The sequence below is a fragment of the Equus asinus genome, chromosome 12, assembly GCF_041296235.1.
Source record: "Equus asinus isolate D_3611 breed Donkey chromosome 12, EquAss-T2T_v2, whole genome shotgun sequence".
NCBI classification, from domain to species: domain Eukaryota; kingdom Metazoa; phylum Chordata; class Mammalia; order Perissodactyla; family Equidae; genus Equus; species Equus asinus.
Genome location: NC_091801.1, coordinates 61,838,883 through 61,860,421, shown reverse-complemented (window position 1 = coordinate 61,860,421; position 21,539 = coordinate 61,838,883). Strand labels below are relative to the sequence as shown.

At 36.0% G+C, this 21,539-nt stretch overlaps 1 long non-coding RNA gene across 1 annotated transcript in view; it reads left to right on the top strand.

The window, feature by feature from the left end:
* Positions 1-17,493, top strand: part of LOC139039921 (uncharacterized) — a 212,919-nt gene extending 195,426 nt beyond the window's left edge. Inside the window, exon 4 of the long non-coding RNA XR_011493304.1 lies at positions 15,007-17,493. This is a non-coding gene — a long non-coding RNA (uncharacterized lncRNA). The remainder of the gene's footprint in view (positions 1-15,006) is intronic.
* Positions 17,494-21,539: the final 4,046 nt, after the last annotated feature.

Sequence of the window (21,539 nt, the reverse complement as noted above, 5' to 3'; positions counted from 1 at the left end):
GAGGCTCAAAGACACCATGAGCAAAGAAAGGGTTTTCTTTTATACCCTTAGCACACAGTAGGGACTGAGTAAATACATATGAAATGAGTAAAGTAAATCAAAGCCAAGCCCACTGGATGTGAAAGTCTATACAAAGAACCACTGCACTACTTTGGTGTGGAGAGTTATAATTAATTCAGAACGGAGAATTTGGGAAGATTTAAGGAAAGATAATCCTTACCCTCAGAACGTTTTTACTAAAAAGCTCTCACTTCTTCCTCCAGCTTAAGATATTTTTTCCTTCCTCTCATCCAGCAGCCCATGATATGGAATGAGGGAAAAGGCAGCGGAAACAGCAAATCTGGGAAATGAAGATCTTTGAACAAAACAACTTTTAATCTGCATTTCTATATTCGTTCTATCTTTATGTCATAAGTGCCTGTGGGCAGCAGCCATGCTTCTGTTTACTCTGTGGCTACTACAGTACTTGTCTAGAGTATTGGACAAGTGTCTTTGATTTTTTTAACTGTTTTTTTTGAAAAGCTTCCTATGGCCAGAGTAGCTAGACATATTCGTGTGAAATTACCTTCATTGTTTTGAGAAAGCATACTTTTTGCCCCAGATCTTTCAGAGGTTTTGTGCATATTTACTTATCTTAGATTTGTAAAATTTGGGGAATCATAGAATGAGAAAAAGAAAAAAAGCAAAGGATGATCCAAATCAGGGAAGGCTTCTTGGGAGAGGTGATGCTTGAATGAAATTTTTAAGCGTGAGTAAGGGTCAGCAAAGAAAAGAAGGTGAGAGAAAGGAATTCTGGGAAGTAGGAAAAACATATGAAGAAGCGTAGAGGCTTGAAAGAGCATGAGGCATTCAAGCAGCTATAAGTAGTTCTGGATTTCCAGAGGAAAAGTTCATGTTGGCAAATGGCAAGAGATTGAAATAGAACAATAAAATGTTTGGTACATTTCTGCTATTTAGCTACTGTCAAAAGTCTAGTTGGTATGTACAAGAGAAAGGGCATTCTTACCATTTACATGTATATTCTCTAATTTCTACCTCCTGTACACTATGTTATCAGAAAGTATGTATCTGGACAAATGTCCCCAACTCTGGATGCACATCAAAATTATCCAGGAAACTTTTTAAAAATGTGAATTTCCTGGAGCTCAATTCAGTCTAAATGAAACAAAATATTAGACATTTGTCTAATTTTAATAACTGAATATATCTATGTATTATGCTTTTATTGTGCCTATGCCTTTTATTGAAAATTCACTGTTCTATACACAATTCCATTATAAGATAGATTCTTTTATACATTCAAAGGTGTGACTAGGTAATTTTATAAATAAATTTGTTCTAAAGTGCTAGAGACGGAAAACTGTGTTGAGTATGCATTTTACTTACAGAAGCATTCTGAAAACAATGTCTCCATCTTTGTTGCCTAACTGGAAAAAGTGACTAACCTTGTAAACTTTGGGTGAAATACAAAAGGTTAATATTATGACGCAGTGGAGTGGACATCTGGGAACAGGTGAGATCCTTGAGTCATGCCATGTAAGACTCTCCACTGTCTTTGTTCATAGGGCAAGTTCTCATCTTTGAAATTTACCAACTTTCCCTGGGGGCAGTAATGTCCCTGAGTGTGGCAACAGGTGAAGAAATCAGCAGTGTTGGATAAAAGTGTACAAAATGCCTCCTTCAACCCATTCTGTCTTTGGATTACCTAGAATGTCTCTGCATAGCTTGGGAATTTGTCTTCAACCCCTCATTGAGCAATCTTTCTAGAGGCTTTTCCTTATTTAACATGTGCTCTCAGCAAATGCATGTTGGCCAATGGATGACAAAAATTCAAGCAAGGCATGAAGCCAAAACTAAGTGAGAATCTCCTGTGGCTGGACCTCACTATATCAATATTTTATTCCATTTTGTTCCAGCGAAGACGGGGATTATATCTACTCAACTTTGTGTCTTTAGGGCCTAGGACAGCACCTGACTCCTCATAGTTATTTAGAAATTGTAAATTCAATGATTTTGAATTAACCTAGAAGCCCATAAAAATCCTACATAAAAGTAAAACTCAAAGGATTGTCACCTATGGAAAGTATTGTTCAAAATAGTTTCAAAGTGATAATTTGATTATATGAATAATTTCTTTTTGCTTCTCCTATGACAGCATGTAAGGTAGTTTCATATAATTTACTTCTTCTCTCCCTCAACAAGAAGAGATGAGGAAACTTTTACAGGGCATAGGGCTAATAGGTGGGAAAGCTAACAGTGAAGCCAGAACTCAAGATTCCAAATGCAGTCAATTACAAAATATGAAATTTGCTATTCCTCCATTGAGAGGTGGAAGCCATTTCCCCTAATCTGAGTTGGGCTTTTGACTCATTTTGACCAACACAATTCAGTGGAAACGAAGTTACATGACTTCCAAGGCCGAGGCCAAAGCTTTTCAGTTTTCCATTTGGGTCACCTAAAATGTTTGCCCCGGGACACTCCTCCTTGGAACTCAGGTGTGATGTGATGATAAAATGTCTCAAGACATTTTGACAGTCCCACCTGAGCTGTCATAGATCACAGCCAGTATTAACTTCCAGTCCTGTGAGTAAGCCATCATGCACATCTAGCCCAGTTCAGCCCTCCTGTGACTGAAGCTCCAGCCAGCATCTAACTATAAACACACAAAAGACTCTATGAGAACCACCCTGCAGCTCCCAGTTGATCTAGGGAACTATGATAGGTAATTGCAAATTGTTATTTTCAGCTAGTAAGTTTTGAGTGGTATGTTATGCAGAACAGATAACTGAAGGGAATATGTTACCAGAAGTAAGGAGCTATAATAACAATCATGTGAAACTTGTAGCATTGGCTTTGGGACCAGGCAACCTGTGAGATCAGGGAACACTGATCCAGTTGATGCTGCATGATGGGCTTGAGGGTTGCAAGAACGCCAAAGAAAATACTATTGGTGCTAGGTGAAAAGATAAACCTTGTTATGTGCAGTGGCAGAAAGTTTAGTGAGAGTGCAGCCAGCAGCAATGTGAAAAACAAAAAATGGACCTAATTAACTTAGAGACTAGCAAAAGGAGATTTACAGGCAAAATGTTGAACAACTACTGGATTCTTTAGCTATATATGATAAGGAATAGATAGAAAAAGATGAATTTTAAAAAAAGAATTTAGGGGAAATACAAAGCATATAAGACTTTCTGTGTTCAAAGATAAAACTATTTCTAATTACCAGCCTCTCCAGATGGTAAAGGCTCTCAAAGTAGAAAAGGGCCTCAAGGTAAAGATCACCTCAGAGGTGAGGAGGTAAAATCCTTTGCTAAGACTTCAGAAAGATTTAAAGTTATGCTCATAAACTCTCCAAACTAGACAAATGACCTTCTAATAATCTTAAGGACATAATTAGGTAGCACCCTCTCTCAACCTAAATTTTAAAAGAGGCTTGTCTTGAAAAAATTTGTATATGTACTTTTTTGTCCAGTGGAATGAACTACAATAAATTTTATAAGAAACCCACAAAGTTTGATGAGAATTATATTGACAAAGGCAAAATCAGCTGGAATGTTTTTTAAAGTTGGGGGAGAATTCAACAAGAAATGAGCTTTTCAGCACTTAACGTTGTATGAACAGGAAGCCAACTGAAAAGCTATTCAGCTACAAATATAGTTCTTCTCTTTTCTATCAAAAAGGAAGGATGAGTTAGAGTGTAGAGAGCCAAGTATCCAGAGAACACAGTCAAAGCTCAGAGGGTCTTTCCAAGTGCCACAGAAAACAATTCCCAGGAAGCAAAACCGAGCATTAATTAAGGAACTGGTAGGGGCCAGCCCCATGGCCGAGTGGTTAAGTTCGCACACTCTGCCTCAGTGGCCCAGGGTTTTGCCAGTTTGGATCCTGGGTGCAGATCTGGCACCATTCATCAAGCCGTGCTGAGGAGGTGTCTCACAGAGCAGAACGAGAAGGACTACAAATAGAATATACAACTATGTACTGGAGGGCTATGCAGAGAAGAAGAAAAAGAAAAAAAAAGAAGATTGGCAACAGGTGCCAATCTAAAAGAAAAATAAATTAAGGAACTGGTGATTTGTGTGGAGTTGAATTTTAGAATCACCTTAGATCAGTGACTGCTTTGTGACACCTGTTCCTTAACCCCCAAATTAAATGAGAGTATTAACAGTCATTAATGGATATTTAGATAAAACATTTAATGTCTCTTTAGATCACAAGAAACCATAGGACTTTTAATCAACATTGTGCTGGAGGTCCTTTATAGGGAAATAAGGCAAGAGAAATAAAAGAACATAGATAGTAAAGGAAGATGTAAAATTATCTTACAGACAACATAATCATCCATATAAAAAATCCTAATAAAGCTGAAAAGAAAGTTAACAGAGCTAATAAGTAAACACAGGAATATCACAGGATGCAGGGTCAATATACAAAAATGAATTGCAGGATATCACAAAAAATGGTGGAGGAGGGAATTCTAGGGCCCCATTCCTCCATAAAAACAAATAATAAGCTGGCAAAAACTGTCAGAATCAACTTTTACAGAACTCTGGAATCTAGTCAAAAACTCACAACAGCTAGGGAAAATTTGGGTGAAGAAAGAAGCTGTTTCCAACAGTAAAAGAGCATTGTGGCATTTTAAATTTGCCACCTCGCATTCCCAATCCCCAGGTCAGCAGCAGCTATGAGGACTACAGCCCACACTCTTAGAGCAGATGACTAGTGCCATTGGGAGTAATGTTAGCCTCCTGCTCAAAGAACTGTGGTTGTCTGTTTCAACCTTTCTGATATTTCCCTGATGGATTAGCACAAGGGCTTTCCTTTGTTTTGCCTGACTCAGACCATTCTCAGGGATGGAGTGGCTGTCCAGGTGGCACATCCTAAAAGCATTTAAAGGCACAAGTATTGGTGATAGCAGACGAGGGCAAGAGATAACAGTCAGGACAGGGATAGGCAGATTGAAAATCCTGGAAAGGTCAGCATTGGGAAAGGAGATACATGGAGGGATAAGGACTTTTAAAATCTCCCACAAATACTAGAGAATTGAAAAGCCTACACACACTCCCACGGCTGGATGCCTGCCCAGAAATGGCCTGAGAAGATCTTACACTTACAATTCTGGCTGACTTCAAGCTTTGTGCAAGTAGGAAGTGAATACTAAAGCAGAGTTGTAAATAGCTAGACAAGTGTTTAAAGAGGGACCCAAAACAAGTCCCAATCTACAAAGAATTTTTTTTTCTTTTTCTTTTTTCTTTTTTTTTTTGACTCCAGGAATGTAAAGAAACTATCAAGATGCTAACTGACTACTCAGCTAACAAAGTGCAGAGCTCAAAAGCCACATTCAACAAAGAACACAGAGTTTATAAAACTGGTTCAGAAAGTTCAACAAATAAGGAAACAACAAAAACCACAAGGAGGGGAGAGAATCTGATATCCAGAGTGGCCACATGAAAATATGCCCCATTTTCAACAGAAAATTATAAATGTCTCATTACATTATGAGGCATGCAAAGAATTAGAAAGTGTGGCCCATTCACAGGAAAAAAGAAATTAATAGAAACTATCTTTGAGGAAGCTCAGTCATTAGACATATAGACAAAGACTTTAAATCAACTGTCTTAAATATGTTCAAAGAGCTAAAGAGCAGGTAAAGCATTATTTCTGGGTGTGTCTGAGAGGCATGCAAAGAAACAGGAAAGTATCACCCAAAAACAGAAAACAAAAAACAACCAAAAGTGTCTGTGAGAAGACTTCATTGCTGGAGTTAACAAACATCTCTGAGCAGTCATTGTGACCATGTTCAAAGAACTAAGGGAAACCAAATATTACCATTAGGTCAAGGAAAGCTCAATGATAATGCCCCATCAAGGGGAGAATGTTAATAAAGAGACAGATTTTATAAGATAGAACCAAGTGAAGATGCTGGAATTGTAAATTGCAGTAACTGAAATGACAATTCACTAGAGGGACTCAACAGTAGATCTGTCTGAACTAGCAAAAGAAAGAAAGAGCAAACTTGAAGATCGATCAAAGGAGATTATGCAGTCCAAACAAGAAGGAGAAAACAGAATGGAGAGAAACAGTCTCAGAGAAATGAGGGACCCAATTAAGAGTACCAACATATGTGTAATGGGAGTACCAGAAGGAGAGGGGAGAGAGAAAGAGTTTTAAATAGATAATAGCTAAAAACTTAAGTTTGCTGAAAATCATTAATCAATCCAACCAAGCAGATCAACAAACTCCAAGTAGTCTACCTTAAAGAGATCCACACTCAGACATAGCATAGTAAAACTGCTGAAATACAACGAAAAACTCTTTAAGCAGCAAGAGAAAAATGACTTGTCGGGTGTAAGAAGCCCCAATAAGATTAACAGCTGACTTTTACTAAAAAACAATGGAGACCAGAAGGCAGTGGATGACATAGTCCAAATGGTAAAAGAAAACACAAACTCGTTAACTAAGAATCTTATATCTAAAATAACTGTCTTTCAAAACACTAAAATGAAATAGACATTCCAAGATACTTGAGAGAATTTGTTCCTAGCCAAGCAACCTTACAAGAAATACTGAAGGAAGGTCTTCACGCTGAAAGCAAGTGACCACAAACAGTAATTGAAATACACATACACACACAAACACAGAGTACTGGTGTAATTATGTAATTATGGAAGACAATGAAATACATATTTCTTCTCCTTTTTTTATTAACTGATTTAAAAAGTAATTTTATAAAACAATATTTTTATAATTGTACTGTGGTTCTATAACATATAGAAATATAACATATTTGAAAATAATAACATGAAGGAGGAGGGGGAGGTACTATATTGGAGAAGGTCATTAACACCAGATGGTAAGTCAAATCCATGGGAAAAAATGAAGAGAACCAGAAATCATAAATAAAAGTTTACTATAACAAATTCAATAAATATATCTTTGCCCTCATTTCTTCTCTCAGCTCTTTTAAAAGACATAAAATCATATAAAGTGGCAATTATAACAAGGTGTCATTAGATTTATAATATGTATAACAATAATAGCACAAAAACTGGGGAAGAGAAAATTGGAGTAGCATTTCTCTAACTCACTGGAATTGTTAGTATAAATCTGAAGGAGATTCTGATAAGATGTATATTGCAAACCCTAGAGCAATCACTATGAAAATAACTTGGAAAATACAGTAAAAATCATTAAAAGAATTTAAATAGTAAAGTAGAAAATAATCAGTTCATGCAAAGTAAATTATTGCTTACCTTCAAGTAATAGACACCATTTCATGTAATCTAAGAAGCTTACAGCAATATATTTAGATTCCCCCCTCCCATCCTGTGTATTATTTTTGTAGATTTAATTCTAGGTTATTAACCCCACAATGCATTCATATTATTTTGCTTTAAATTATTTATTATGTTTTAAATAAGTTAGAAATTAAAACGAGGAAAAACATATATGTTTTTGCCATCTTTACTATTCCACTTTCCATTCCTTCCTACACTTCCAAGTGTTCGTTTGGTGTTACTTTCCTTCTGCCTGTAGAATTTGCTTTAACACTTCTTGGAGTTCACATCTGGCAGCATTGAATTATATCAGTTGTTAAATGTGAAAAAAGTATTTCCCTTTTATTTTTCATATGCTGTACTTTTATTATCATTCAATCTGTAGTATTTTATGAGTTGATGTCTCCTTTGACCCATGGGTCTTTTGGAAGTGTGTTATTTAATTTCCAAATAATGGAAATTTTTCTTACTTTCCTAAATATGTTATTGGTTTTGATTTCTAATTTAATTCTCTTGTGATCAGAGAAAATCCTTTGTATGATACATCTTTCCTTTCCAATTTATTGAAAATCTTTTATAACCCATCATATGATTTCTCCTTGTGAGCTTGTGCTGTACCCTTGATAAAATTCTTTTTCTGTACTTGTTATGGGTAACACAGCATAAACCATACAATTAGATCAAGACAGTGGATATTATTCTTCATATCATCTACGAACTTTTCCTTTAGATGTTCAATTGGTAAGGGGGCGTGTAAAAATCTCTTTCTCTTATTTTGGGACTATTCTTTTTTCTTTAATTCTGTCAATTTTTGCTTCTTGTATATAAACTTTGTGTTTAAGCACATGCATATTCTTCTTTACCTCTGGAAAAATTCTTTTTCTTAAAATACATCTTTCTGGATATTAAAATAGCCACATCAGCCTTCTAATGATTAATGATTGCGTAGTGCATTTTTTCCACCCCCATTCTTTGAACATGTCTGTATCTTTTTATTTAACTACATCTCAGACAGCAAATAGTTGATTCTGCTTTTTTGTCCATCTCTGCCTTAAAATGTAATAATTATACACTACATATTTAATACAATTATTGATATAGTTAGATTTTGGTCATCTATTTTATTAATAGTTTTCTGTTTATTTCTCTCTGCTTTGTCATCCTGTTTCCCCTCTCATGCCTTATTTGAGATGATTTAAATATTTTTTTAAATTCCATTCTAATTTATTGATGGCCTCTTTAGCTATCTCTTTGCATCTTTTAGTGGTTGCTCCAGGAATTATAATATATATCTTTAACTTTTCATAGTCTATAATAAATATTGTACCATATCACATAAAATACAGGAAACTTGTTTATTTCCTCCACTTGAAATTTTTTATTTGATGGTTTTCATATGTAACAAATTAATATATTACAATTCCCAAAAGAAAATATAAATTTTACTTTAAATAATTCTATGAAATTTAAATAAATTTAGGGTGAACATGTTCTTTTATATTTTCACAGATATTTGCTACCACCAATGCTTTTTGTTCCTCTTTGAAGATCAAATGTTTTCTCTTGTTAAATTTTTCTGCAGGCTAAAGGTATTTATCATCTCTTATTCTGTCAATCCCCTATCGACAACTGATTTTGTTTTCTATTATCTAAAAAATATATTTATTTGGCCCTAATTATTGATGGATATTTTTAAAGGCTAAACATTTCTTTTTTTTTTTTTCTTTTTAAGAGAATTTTATTTGAGTGGTGCTTACAAAGGTTGTTGCAATATGAAAGTCATTTGTTTGATAGAAATATATCAAGCTGTCTTGTCAAACACACTGAAGTAACCCAAAAATATATTTCAGAGCTCACAGAGCTTAAAAAGAGCAAAGATTGTATGCAACCAGACAAAACCTATATCTGCATTTCCTATTTCTTGCTCAGACTGCTTTGCTCATCAGACTGTCACTATAAACATTTCAGAGTTGATAGATTTATTTTTTCTTTCTACACTTTAAAAATGCTGGTCCACTGTCTTCTGGCTTGCATAGTTTCAACAAGAAATCTTCAGCCATTTGAATCATTTTCCCCCCGTGTTTATGTTTGGATTTTCCCTGGATGCTTTCAAGAATTTCTGTTTATTTTTAGTTTTTATTAGATTGAGTGTGATGGGCTTAAGTTTGATTTCTTCTTATTAATCTTATTTAGTATATTCTAAATTTCTTAATATTGCAAATTTATAACTGCCACCTAATTTTGGAAGTTTTGGGTCATTATAAATTTAACTATTTTTTTCTGCTTCCTACTTTCTCTTTTCTTTCTAGGACTCCAATTACACGTTACAACTTTCGATATTGCTCCCCTGGCACTTACAGCTCTGTTTATTTTTTCATTATTTTTCCTGCTTTTATTTCAAATTACAGATCTTCTATTGATCTCTTGTCAAGTTAACCTGACTCTTCCCGTAGCCATTTCCATTATCTTAATAAGGCCGCCCAATTAATTTTTTATTTAAGACAGAGTATATTTCATTTCTAAAATTTCCATTTGGCTTTTTTTCATATTTTCTATTTCTCTGCACAGAGTTCCTAATATTTCACTCATTACGAACATATTTTTCTTCATCTAATTGATATTTACATTAGCTACTTTGATGTCTTTGTCTGATAATTCCAGCATGTGGCCTCTGTTGATTGTCTCTCCCTTTCAGTACACTTCCTATTTTCCTGGTTCTTTGTGCGTGGAATAATTTTGTATTGTTTCCCAGACATTGTGAATGTTATGCTGCAGAGACTCAATTTGTATTTTATTATATTCCTTTGAATAGAGTTGACATTTTTGTCTGAGCAGACAATTTACTTGCTTACACTTAAAGTACAAACTCTCATTCTCACCTCCAGTGAGGCCACTCGTAGCTCAGTTGTTACTGTCATCCAGTTTCGAGGTGTGTGAAGTATGCCTTGTACAGCTTTGATTCAAGGAATAGCCAGGGACTTGGACAGAGTTGATAAATGTTCTCTGGACCACCCTTCCAGGGATCTCACCTTCCCAGAATTATGCCTTTACATTTCTGGTGCTGTGACCAGACTGGGATTTTTGTCTCCTAGTTTCTCAGTCCAGCAGAACCGAGGATTTTCGATCAGATCACTAGACACAGCTCCCACACTGAGACTGCAGTACACCCTCGGGCCAAAGGAACAAAAACGTGGAATTTCCCCTGTGCCAGTCCCTTCTTCCAAGTTTTTACTTCCCTCCAAAGTATGTAATGTGTTTTTCCCTGTAACTTCTTATGAAATTTCTCTTTATCACTGGCTTTCAGCAATTTGATTACAATATTACTGGCATGATTTTCTTTACACTTACCTTGGTTGAGATTACTGAGTTTCTTGAATCTGGGTTTACGTTTTAATCAAATCTTGAAAATACCTAGCCATTCATTTTTCAAATGTTTTTTCTGCTCCTCCTTTTTAAGGGACTCTAACTACACGTATATTAGACTTCTTTATGTCATCTCAGAGATAACTGATACTCAGTTCTTTTTTTCAGTTGTTTTTGTTTCTATTTGTGTTTCATTTTGGATAGTTTCCATTCTTACGTCTTTAAGATCATCATTTCTTCTGCAGCGTCTGATCTGATATTAAACCTAGCCAGTAAATTTCTCATTTGAGCTATTGTAATTTTTTTTCTTAGAAGTTCCATTGTTTCTTTATGCTCTGCATTTCTCTTTCTACTATGTTTGTTTTCCTTTAAATAGTCCAATGTGATTACAATAGCTTTTTTGAGTTTTGTCTTCTAATTCTTTCTTTGCTATTATTTTTATCTGTTTCTAATAGCTGACTTTTGTCACCTAGTTATGGGTTACATAATCCTGCTTCTCTAAGTGGTTGGTACTCTTTCGTTGGATGCTGAGCACTGTGAATTTTTACTGTTATCTTTCTGGATTTTACTGTCCTCCTTTGCTGGTTGTAGGCTTTACTCTGGTAGACAGGTAAGAACTCACAGTTTCGTTTATCTTTTGAGGCTAATTTCTAAGCTTAGTTTCTGTGGGTCTCAAGTAGCCTTTACTCTTGGGATATTTGAGTCTCACTACAAGACCCAGCCCTTCTATAGTTTCCACTAAATTTTCTACTTGACCACCAAGAAATTTCTATTCTAACTGGTGAGAACTTAAATGATTCTCAGTCCTGTGTGAACTCTGACAAGAATTCAACTCACAGAATACCAGTTATCATGTTGCACAATCTTTATAGATTTCTACCATACATATAGGCATGTTTGCGTTCAGGAAAGTTATGGAACTATTTTTCGTCATTTCCTTTTCCCCAAAGCTGTGCCACACAACTTCCCACGGACTCAGACTTGCTGACTTCTTCTCAATTTCCAGACTTCTTCTCAACTCAGCAAGACCTCTACTTCCTACTTCGGATTTTGTCTTCCTACTCCACAGCTCAGAACGTGTCCTCAGTCAGAAGTCTAGTGTGATCTTAAATTTTACCTCATTTTTTTCTTTTTTCTCAAAGATCAAAGTCCTGTACTGCCTGTGTTTCAAAGACTGAAAATAATTTTTCCTATGTTTTGTTCAAGTTTCCAGTTTTTCAAAATAGGAGGTTAAATATGGTCCCTGTCACACCATTATGTCTTTAGAGTTTTTAACTGATATTTACTGCAGATGACAAGAGGTATAGCAAACATGATGACATAAAGAGGAAACATAATATTTATTGAGACTGTACTATGTACCAAACCCTGTATTTGGTCATTAATATCACATCTCATTCAAATTGCAAAGCAGAGAGGGGATTGCTCAAATATATTGATTGACTCATTTACTGGTCTCTTCAGCTCATAGGATCATTAACAAAGAGCACAAACTCCAAGAATCTTCATGTTTGGCTAGGAGGCCAGTTTTGCATTCATATGACACTAGAAGAAGAAACTTCAAGATATCAATCAATCATGCCTAACAAAGAAGACAAATATCCTTGATTGCCTGATAATGACTGAGCTAAATAATTAGTTTATTTTGTTTTCTTCCTTAGTAACTTATTGCAGCTCCAGATCCTAGACTTAATTTAATGAAGAAAAAATCAAATTTCTATCTACTATCCAGATAGAAGACCCCAGCTCCATCGCATCCATATATTAAAAAAATTCCCTTCAGGCCTTTTTCAAGAGCCTTAACAAGTTTTATAAGATAAATGTGAATAAATGTGAACAGTTTCAGTCACACATACAAATACAAAGGTAACACTAACATATTATAGGGCTTTTATTTATTATAAAGGATCATATTATAAATTTGCTTGATAACCATATATCCACTTCAAATTTAAAGTGCAAGACTTTAGATTGTTATTAAAATATTTTGAGGGGGCCGACTCCATGGCTGAGTGGTTAAGTTCACGCTCTCTGCTGCGGTGGCCCAGGGTTCGGATCCTGGGTGTGGACATGGCACCGCTCATCAGGCCACATTGAGGCGGCGTCCCCCATCCCACAACTAGAAGGACCTGCAACTAAGATATACAACTGCGTACAGGGGGCATTTGGGGAGATAAAGTAGAAGAAAAAAAAAAAAAGATTGGCAACAGTTGTTAGCCCATGTGCCAATCCTTAAAAAATAAAAAAAAAAATTTTAAAAAAAGGAAGATTGGCAACAGTTGTTAGCCCAGGTGCTAATCTTTAAAAAAAAAAAAAATATTTTGATGTTTATATTTTACATGAATTTTGAAACTATTACTAGATACTTTCTTTTTCTTTTTTGGTGCAGAAGATTGGCCCTGAGCTAACACCTTTTGCCAATCTTCCTCTTTTTGCTTGACAATGATTGTCATTAAGCTAATATCTGTACCAATCTTCCTCTGTTTTGTACTTGAGATGCCACCACAGCATGGCTTGATGAGCAGTGTGTATGTCCACACCCAAGATTCGAATTGGCAAACTCCAGGCTGCCAAAGCAGAGCAAGTGAACTTAACCTCTACACCACCAGGCAGTCCCTGGATACTCTCATTTTTAAGATCAACTTGTATCTGGCTGGCAAACCATGGCTCACAGGCTAAATACGATACCCTCTCTGTCTTTGTAAACAAAGTCTTATTGGAACACAGCCACTCCCATTTATGTATCTTTGGATGCTTTCATGCTGCACCCGCAGAGTTGAGTAGCTGCAGCAGAAGCTATGTGGCTTACAAAGCCTATAATATTTACTATGTACCCCTTACCAGAAAAAAATTGTCAAGCCCTGACTTATATGTATGTGGTAGTGGAAGGAAGAGATTAGGGAATGGGAAAGAAATGGTGGGGGACGAAGAGTCCAAGTTATCTTTTTGGTCTCCATTGAAGAGACTTGTGTCCACGTGGTTACTATACATATTACTCTTTGATCCTGTGCCTCGCTTAACATTATAAATTTAAAGATAGTTTTTAGCATCTGGAAGAGAATCTAGAGATCATTCAGACTTTCAATAAATCCTGCAAATACTGCCGAGTTCTTATTTCACTCATTCAAAATAGGGTTGTAATAATTTTTTACTAGATTAATATAAGGCCAAGATGAAATAAATAGTGTATGTGAATATGTTTTCCTAACACTAGTAGGCACTCAATACATATTTGTTGCATGCATACTAGTCGTCTAGACCCCCTCATTTTACACAAGAGGAAACCAAGGCAGAGAGATTAGACAGATCGGGCAAGATTTCACTAATTCTTTTGTGGTATGCACGTAAAATGATCCACATCTTGTATTTCCTCTTTCAACACAATTTGTACTGGAGGCTCTCGATCTCCTTCTTCTCATTCCTTCTCCCCGTTGCCTGGCTTTGGACTGAAAAAGATTTAATGAATCCTATTCAACCTCCCATCCAGCCCATAAGAATAAATATATCTTTGTAGACATTTGGCTTGAAACACTCTTGTTGTTTGGTCTGGTTTGGTTTTTTGAAATTTTTCCTTTTTTATATCTTTTCATCAGATTTGGGTTTTTTGTTTTGTTTAGTTTTCTTGCTTCTTTAGATGCTGGAGAATGAAATGGGCAGGAAAAGCACAGCCTATATTACTCACATCTTATATAATAACATATAATTAAGATTTACAACTTACACAAAGTTACAAGAGATTTTAGCCACAATGTAACTATATATGTGTGTATGCATATGCTTCTATGTGGGCATATGTCTATATATATGCATATATTGAAAATAGATGCTTAAATATGACTTTACTGCCCTCGAAGTGACTATAGATTGGCGCTGCCCAAAAGTTAATATCAAATCTAAATATGACTTTTCTCAACATATAAAAGAAAGGCATTAGATCACTTTCTATTAAACTATAGACTGTATCTCCAGATATACTTTTAACCATTAGAACCATACAGAAAAGTCTGACTGAATACAAGATAACCCCTTTACCACCCACACCAAGGATGCTTGAAATATTCTTCCCAGGGAAAAGGACATTTTAGTCACTGTATCTTCAGTATTTGTAAAATCTATAGTGCCTGGGGCTTGCCAATTGTTTGGCAAATGAATATTTTTCTCCCTTGAATGATTCCTTCATTTCAGTCTCCTACAAAAATATACATACATGTACATAAACGAACAAAAGACTTTCAAAATTACGTCTTTCAGGCAAACTCTTTAAAATCTTTACGGAAGTTCAAAAACATTGTAAAGCATTTTAATTTGTTTTGTTCTCACTCTGCTTGATGCCAAAGGCATGATGTTGCCTGCCTCTGCTTGCTTACAGGTGGAGGCAACCGGAATCTGCCTAATGGAGGATGCCAAGAGAGGGGAGAGGAAGCGGCGGAATAGAGACGTCATTTCAGAAACAGATTGTACTTCTGCTCATCACACATCTCTTTTGGAGTGGCATGGCAGCTCTGCTCCAACTCTACTTGCTAGGCTACCAATAATAAAAGAGAAGACTGGCCTGACAGTTTGTGGGTGGGTGGGCTCTGCCAGACCTAAGAACCCACAGTGTTCTCCACTTGAGCCCAATTCTGTCTGAATTACTTTTGTTCCCAGGAGCAGATGTCTTTCCATTGGTAAAAGATAGATGCATATCAATTCTTATTAAACAATGGAGGCTTGATGGTCATTCAAAAATCGTTTGGGTTCCTATTATTGGCATTTGTTGATAGGCATTCACCTGTGTAACAGACTCAGCAGTGAACCATAAGCCACCTAGAAATCTGTGTATGTGGAATACCGACAAAAAGAAAATCTGTATTAAAGAGGAAGCGCCAGTATTTGGCAAAGTTAAGCATAGTTTTATTTTTTAAAGACTTCATCCTCTGAAATTTAGGACAAAAATAAAGGGCACAGATAGAATGCAGAATGTGGGCATGGCTTAGGAAATTTCAACATGTAAATAGGAATAAATGGTAGTACTACATGCATAAAATCAAATGTGTAAGTAAAAGATTATCTTGTCTAAGGAAAAGTAAGTTGATTTACTTCTCTTACTTTGGAAGGATTTACTACAAGAAAATTTGTATAAAAAATTTATTGCTGAATGAATATGTCTATTACAATTGTTTTCTTAAAAATAAAATATGACAAAAACTTGGATTTTAGGAAAATATCAGCCACCAGCCACAATCCACCAACCAAATTTTCATTTTTCATATCACTTTATAATCCATGTCTACGAGTATGCATATTCTGGTCAGTAATGGTTGTTAAATACACACATACTGTATAATTCTTTCGTAATTAATTCAGTATGAATTAATTTTTTTTTTTTTTTGAGGAAGTTTAGCCCTGAGCTAACTCCTGCCAGTCCTCCTCTTTTTGCTGAGGAAGCCTGGCCCTGAGCTAACATCTGTGCCCATCTTCCTCTACTTTATATGTGGGACGCCTATCACAGCATGGCGTGCCAAGTGGTGCCATGTCTGCCCCGGGATCCGAACTGGCTAACCCCGGGCCACCGAGAAACCGAACGTGCGAAGTTAACCGCTGCGCCAGCGGGTGGGCCCATCAGTATGAATTTAAAGCTGAACCATTTTGATGAAAAGAAACTTTCTGTATGGTACTTTTTAGGATATTGAAATGTTGGCTATATTTTTCAAAATTTCATTGACAATGGATAATCCCTCCCTTTCTAGACCGACATCAAAACGTCTTTACGCAGTCATCATTTATTTTGACTTACCAAATATCAGGGGGGAAAATAAATGAGTGTGTTTCTTAAGGCCATTTCATAAGTAGGTGTGGCTGGCATTCTCTGGCATAGTTTCTCTAGTAGATGGCATGCCAAGGTCTTAAGGCTAAAAGTAATTATACCCAATGTAAGTTAGTTATTCTTTGCCAGTTAAAATTGTCTTTTCAAAGAAGGATTTGAATCTACATACATATAAACTATTTCAAGAACAGAAGTACAAGAAGTTCAACCTAAATGATTTATTCAACTTTCAAACATAAAGTAAAAGTCAGAAAATATTGAGTGACAGTAAGAGAAAAATACGTTGGATTTATAATGGAGTTTCTAGGTAAGGAAATTTACCTTGTTTACATTGAAAATAGATGGGTAACAGAGTAATTATTGAATATTGCACTTTTTCTGCTTTGTGTTACCCTTTTTCTCTGTCGTGTTCGCTGTATCCTAAGGGGAAAAAATGTCGTTGTATTGCGACTGTGTATTCAACTACATCTTTTGTATGAAATTATGTATTTTAGCTAAGTGATAATTTTTCTTACTGTTGAATAAAACATTTCTCAAACTCTGGTTGTCAGGTTAGGACATCCTTTCAGTAACACAATGATAATGTTTTCAGTTAAAGTATATGAACTTGGGTAACAGAGAAATATATTGCTGTATATAATAAGACATGGAAACCTATTTATTTTAAATTAGTCTACTTTGATAGCACTCAATTTCTTGCTAAGGACATCATAACATTCTCAAGGGTTTTCGGTTAGTCCAACTAAGATTTAATGACAACTCTCTAACCTTTCATGTTCATTCATCAAATGAAATATATATTTTGTTTTAAATATATTGGCAATATTCTTTAAATCACAACAAATGTAATGTCATTTCCAAAGTGTGCTAAGCCAGGCATTGTTCCCTCTCTGCGTCCTTACAATTTGTGTAAGTTACATTTATTATGCCATTAATGTGACACAATTACAGCTCTAATTAGATGCAGATGTGACTGACAATTATGTATATAGTTTCTCTTACTTTCAGATCTAGTTTTAACACGTCCCCAAATAATATGCTCCCCCTTCCAAAAAAAAAAATAAATCTGCAACCCTCTTTGCTAGGAAATTCCTATCTGAATGTAATAACACTATAAGATTCTCAATTCCAACAGGATTAAAAAGAAAGCGATATAGTGGACTCCTGAATCCGAGTCTTCTTTTTACAGCCACCCAACACTCCTCCCTTCCTGTGTTCACACCCTTGAAAGATTTGCAGGCAGTTATCGTGTTCCCACTTAGTCCTTGCTTAGCCAAGCTATACATACTTTTTTAATATTTTTTCATGCAGTAAGTCAAATCCTTCTTTCTGATGTCCTCTGAACTGTTTCCAATACTTCTATATATTTTAAAATAGCATTCTAGTGTTGACAATACGTTCATTGTTTTCTATTTTAGAAAGCTTTTCATGAAGCCAGAGCAACATACTGGGTTCTTCAGATAAAGTTGATTTCAGAGAGGACATGTAAAGAGCAGCCTAATGGCTACAAATTATCACTTGCCCAAGTGACAGTGGAGGGAGGTAGGGAATCTTGATTTCACTTATTTCACTTACTTTTTTATCTTTCTGGGTTATAGGATAGGTGATTTTAAAAGTCACATTTATTTTTTAAATTCTTTTTTCTTTTCTCCAAATACGTGTGAGGATGGGTTCTATGGTATTTAATAATACCTTCCAAATGTCCCTTGGGTAAGTTTGTTTTTTATCCAATTTTACAGATGAAAGTCTAGTTCCTAAATTATACACTCACATCCGTTTATTTGTGCATCCTCACATTTTATGCAAATTTGACGACGTCATGGTTTTGCAATTAAATCGACACACTGTACCCTGATCCATCAAAGGAATTTGAAATTCTTTATCTTGCTTTGCAGAGGAAAAGGGAATTTTAATTTTCCTGTACTTTACATTCTGTGAAATGGAAAATACAAATTTCTCTACTTCCGCCTCTTCCTTTCTCCAGAGAATCCCAAGTTTTCCCAATAGTGTGTATGTAACATACCAACTCTAGTACCATTTCAAAATATGGACTAAAGAGCTGCTGGTCCAGTTTCCATGGCTATGTTTGTCAGTCATCCTCAGTAATTTGGCGTGAAAGAGATGGGTGAGGATAACAAGGAGACAGGAGTGGAATCTCTTCTGTGGCTACAAGTTTAGTGAGTGGGAGGCTGGGACTTTCCTATTTCTATAAGACTAATTTCATGAATATAAAAGACAGGCACCCTACAAGCAATATGCCTGAAGATGTATAATCATTATTATCACAGTTATTACTCTATATTTCCCCAGAAAGAAGGTTGAACCAAAGAGCTCAAATCACTTGACACAAACTCTGTTGATGGAAACTGTTGTCACAAATCTCTGCAACGCAACAAGACATCAGAGACCTCAATTTACTAACTCACAATTATTCCAAGGTAGCTTACTACTATCAGAATAAGGCGAGGACCGTATTGCTAACCAAAAAAGTTAAAACCAAAGAAAAGATAAATAGGCAAAATGAGACTGAATACCAAGAGAATAGTAAACAGTCTGAAACAATGTGGTTGGAAACGTTAAGAAGGGGGATGTAGCTGCTATGTGTTTCCCTGTGTGTGACACTATCTATGGTCGAGAAGGCGTTATCCAATGACAGTTTCTGTCAAACTCTTATATGCAGGTTTTTGGTGCAGGAAGATAGGACATTCAATTTACTTTCTGAAATTTTCAGCTTTTGTCAAAATGTTTTGGTTATATGGACATAGTCACAATCTTATTATTTTTCCGTGACTAATATTAAAAAAAGCCTCTAAAAACATTTTATGGAGTGAAATTCCATTCCTTCAGTGAGCTGAGCAAATGAACAAAACTTATTTAGAATGTCAGGCTACTTACTCAGCGGTATCCTCTTATTAGTCAACTTAAAGCTTTCATATAAATGCATAGAAATTTAATTATGAAGCTACGAGCATTGCCTCTGACTTTTTGGTGGTTTTATGTTGTTGTTGTTGTTGATAAGTGAATTATTTGTGAAAAGAGCCCACACAATTTTCAGGAAAGGATATTCATTTTTTGTATGCTTTTTTTTTTTTGTGAGGAAGATTGGCCCTGAGCTAACATCTGTTGCCAATCTTCCTCTTTTTGTTTTTTCTCCCCAAGCCCCCAGTACGCAGTTGTATATCCTAGTTGTAGGTCCTTCTAGTTCTCCTATATGAGATGCCATCTCAGCATGCCTTGATGAGCAGCATGTAGGTCAGCACCCAGGATCCGAACCTTTGAATTGGGGCATGTGAAATTAACCACTCTGCCACCAGACCAGCCCCTGGAAGGGATATCCTTGATGCAATTCTTCTCTATTCTTTCCTGCTTTTCTTTTTTCTTTACTTCCTTCCTTCCTCCCTCCCTCCTTTCCTCCGTCTTCCTAACTCTCTCGCCTTCTTCCTTCCTTCCTGTTGGTTAGAGGAGGGAAGGCATCATTTCCTAAACCATTACAAACGTTTCAAAATATCTGATGCATGGTGTACCAAAAGCTGAAATGGACATACATAAAAATTCCAAGCGTGGGTTCAGAGTGGAGGAAGGAATTCCTGCCAAGATTGTCTCTTATTCTGCTATTTGTTTATTTGTTTTTCCTTTAAAAATATCAGAGCACTGTTCATGGCCAATTACAATCCATTTTGCAAGTGTAACTGCCCGTTAAGATGTAAATACAGAAAAGACAATAAAAAGCAATGCAGGGGTTAGTTTTCAAACTAAACAAGGAAATGTGAAAACTTAGGTAGCAGAGTGTAACTTTTTAAACACTTCATGGACTAAAGTGGAACCTATGACTTTGATAAGACGTAAAAAACTTAAATTGTCCTCAAAAGCAAACATGGGTCCAATGATCACGTCCTTTCCTTACTGTGTGTTCCTGCTCTTCTCCCTGAGAATAGACTCTTTGGCATCATTTTTTCAGGAAGCCAAAGTATTGCTATTGAAATGGAAATAAACTCCCACCCTGTTTCTGAATTGGGAAACATTTGTGTCTTGTGGGTGAGAGAATCTTCAGTGGCTTTGATTTCCTGCTTGATCTCCATTCCAGAGTGAGTTTCTCTCTCCAAGTCTTTTCTTCTTCACCTGGAGCCTCGGCTGAAGGCCAGTGTGGGTCCTTCTGAGCCATGGAACAGAGGAGCCTTTCTCTCTGCCCCCTCCCAGTTTCTCTGAAGTCCCACAAGCAATGCTCCTAAGAACTCTCTCATTGCCAATTCTATTCAGGTTGTGAGAACTCTTGGCCACGCACTGGAGATGAGTTAAGGGGAAAAATTCCAACAACATCTCAGGGAAGCCAGGCAGCTCAGAGGAAGGATGTCAAAGAAACAGACTTTGGGTTTTCCTTCTCAGTCATTCTCTATAATGGTCACCAGTGATCACCAGAATGGCTAACGTTCTCTGAGCGTTTGGAGAGGCCAGGCACTTGGCACCACATCATTTCTACCTGGCATATTGGCAGAGCGTGAGAGTCAGGACAATCCTTATCCTTAAACTTTCCGTCTGTGGGATTTGCTCTCCCACGTTCACAGAGGCAAATTGGACTGGATAATCTTTAATATTAAAGGTATTAGATAATAACATAATAACACTGTCAAATACAGGAAGCTTCAACTTTATTTTTAAGATATTCTCCTTACTTAGGTTTGCCAGAAACCATAGCATGTAAATCACTTGTAAGAGAGTATTAGTAAAAAATATTTGAGGCTTCTTGACCATCTTCATTCTATATGCCATAGTTGACTTCTACATCCATAATGGAAATCTTACTTTCATTTCGTTTTTCCTCTTTCACAGGAAGTTTAACACTTGTTTTGTTGGGTTTTTTTTTTTCAAAGATTCCCAAATGCAAGCCACGCTCATTAAATGTGAATTTTTACCCGTCTTAAATATGACACATACCAAAAAAAAAAAAATGATAGAATGAGGTGTCCCTGATTGGTATGGGTATGTATGTTTGTGCGTATGTTCTCAAGTGTAGTGATGTCCCTTGTGGAGCTGTTTGTTGGTCTTAGGAAAGTCAGTTTCAAAAATCAGGCTGGTAACACATCCTTTAGTTCATGCGT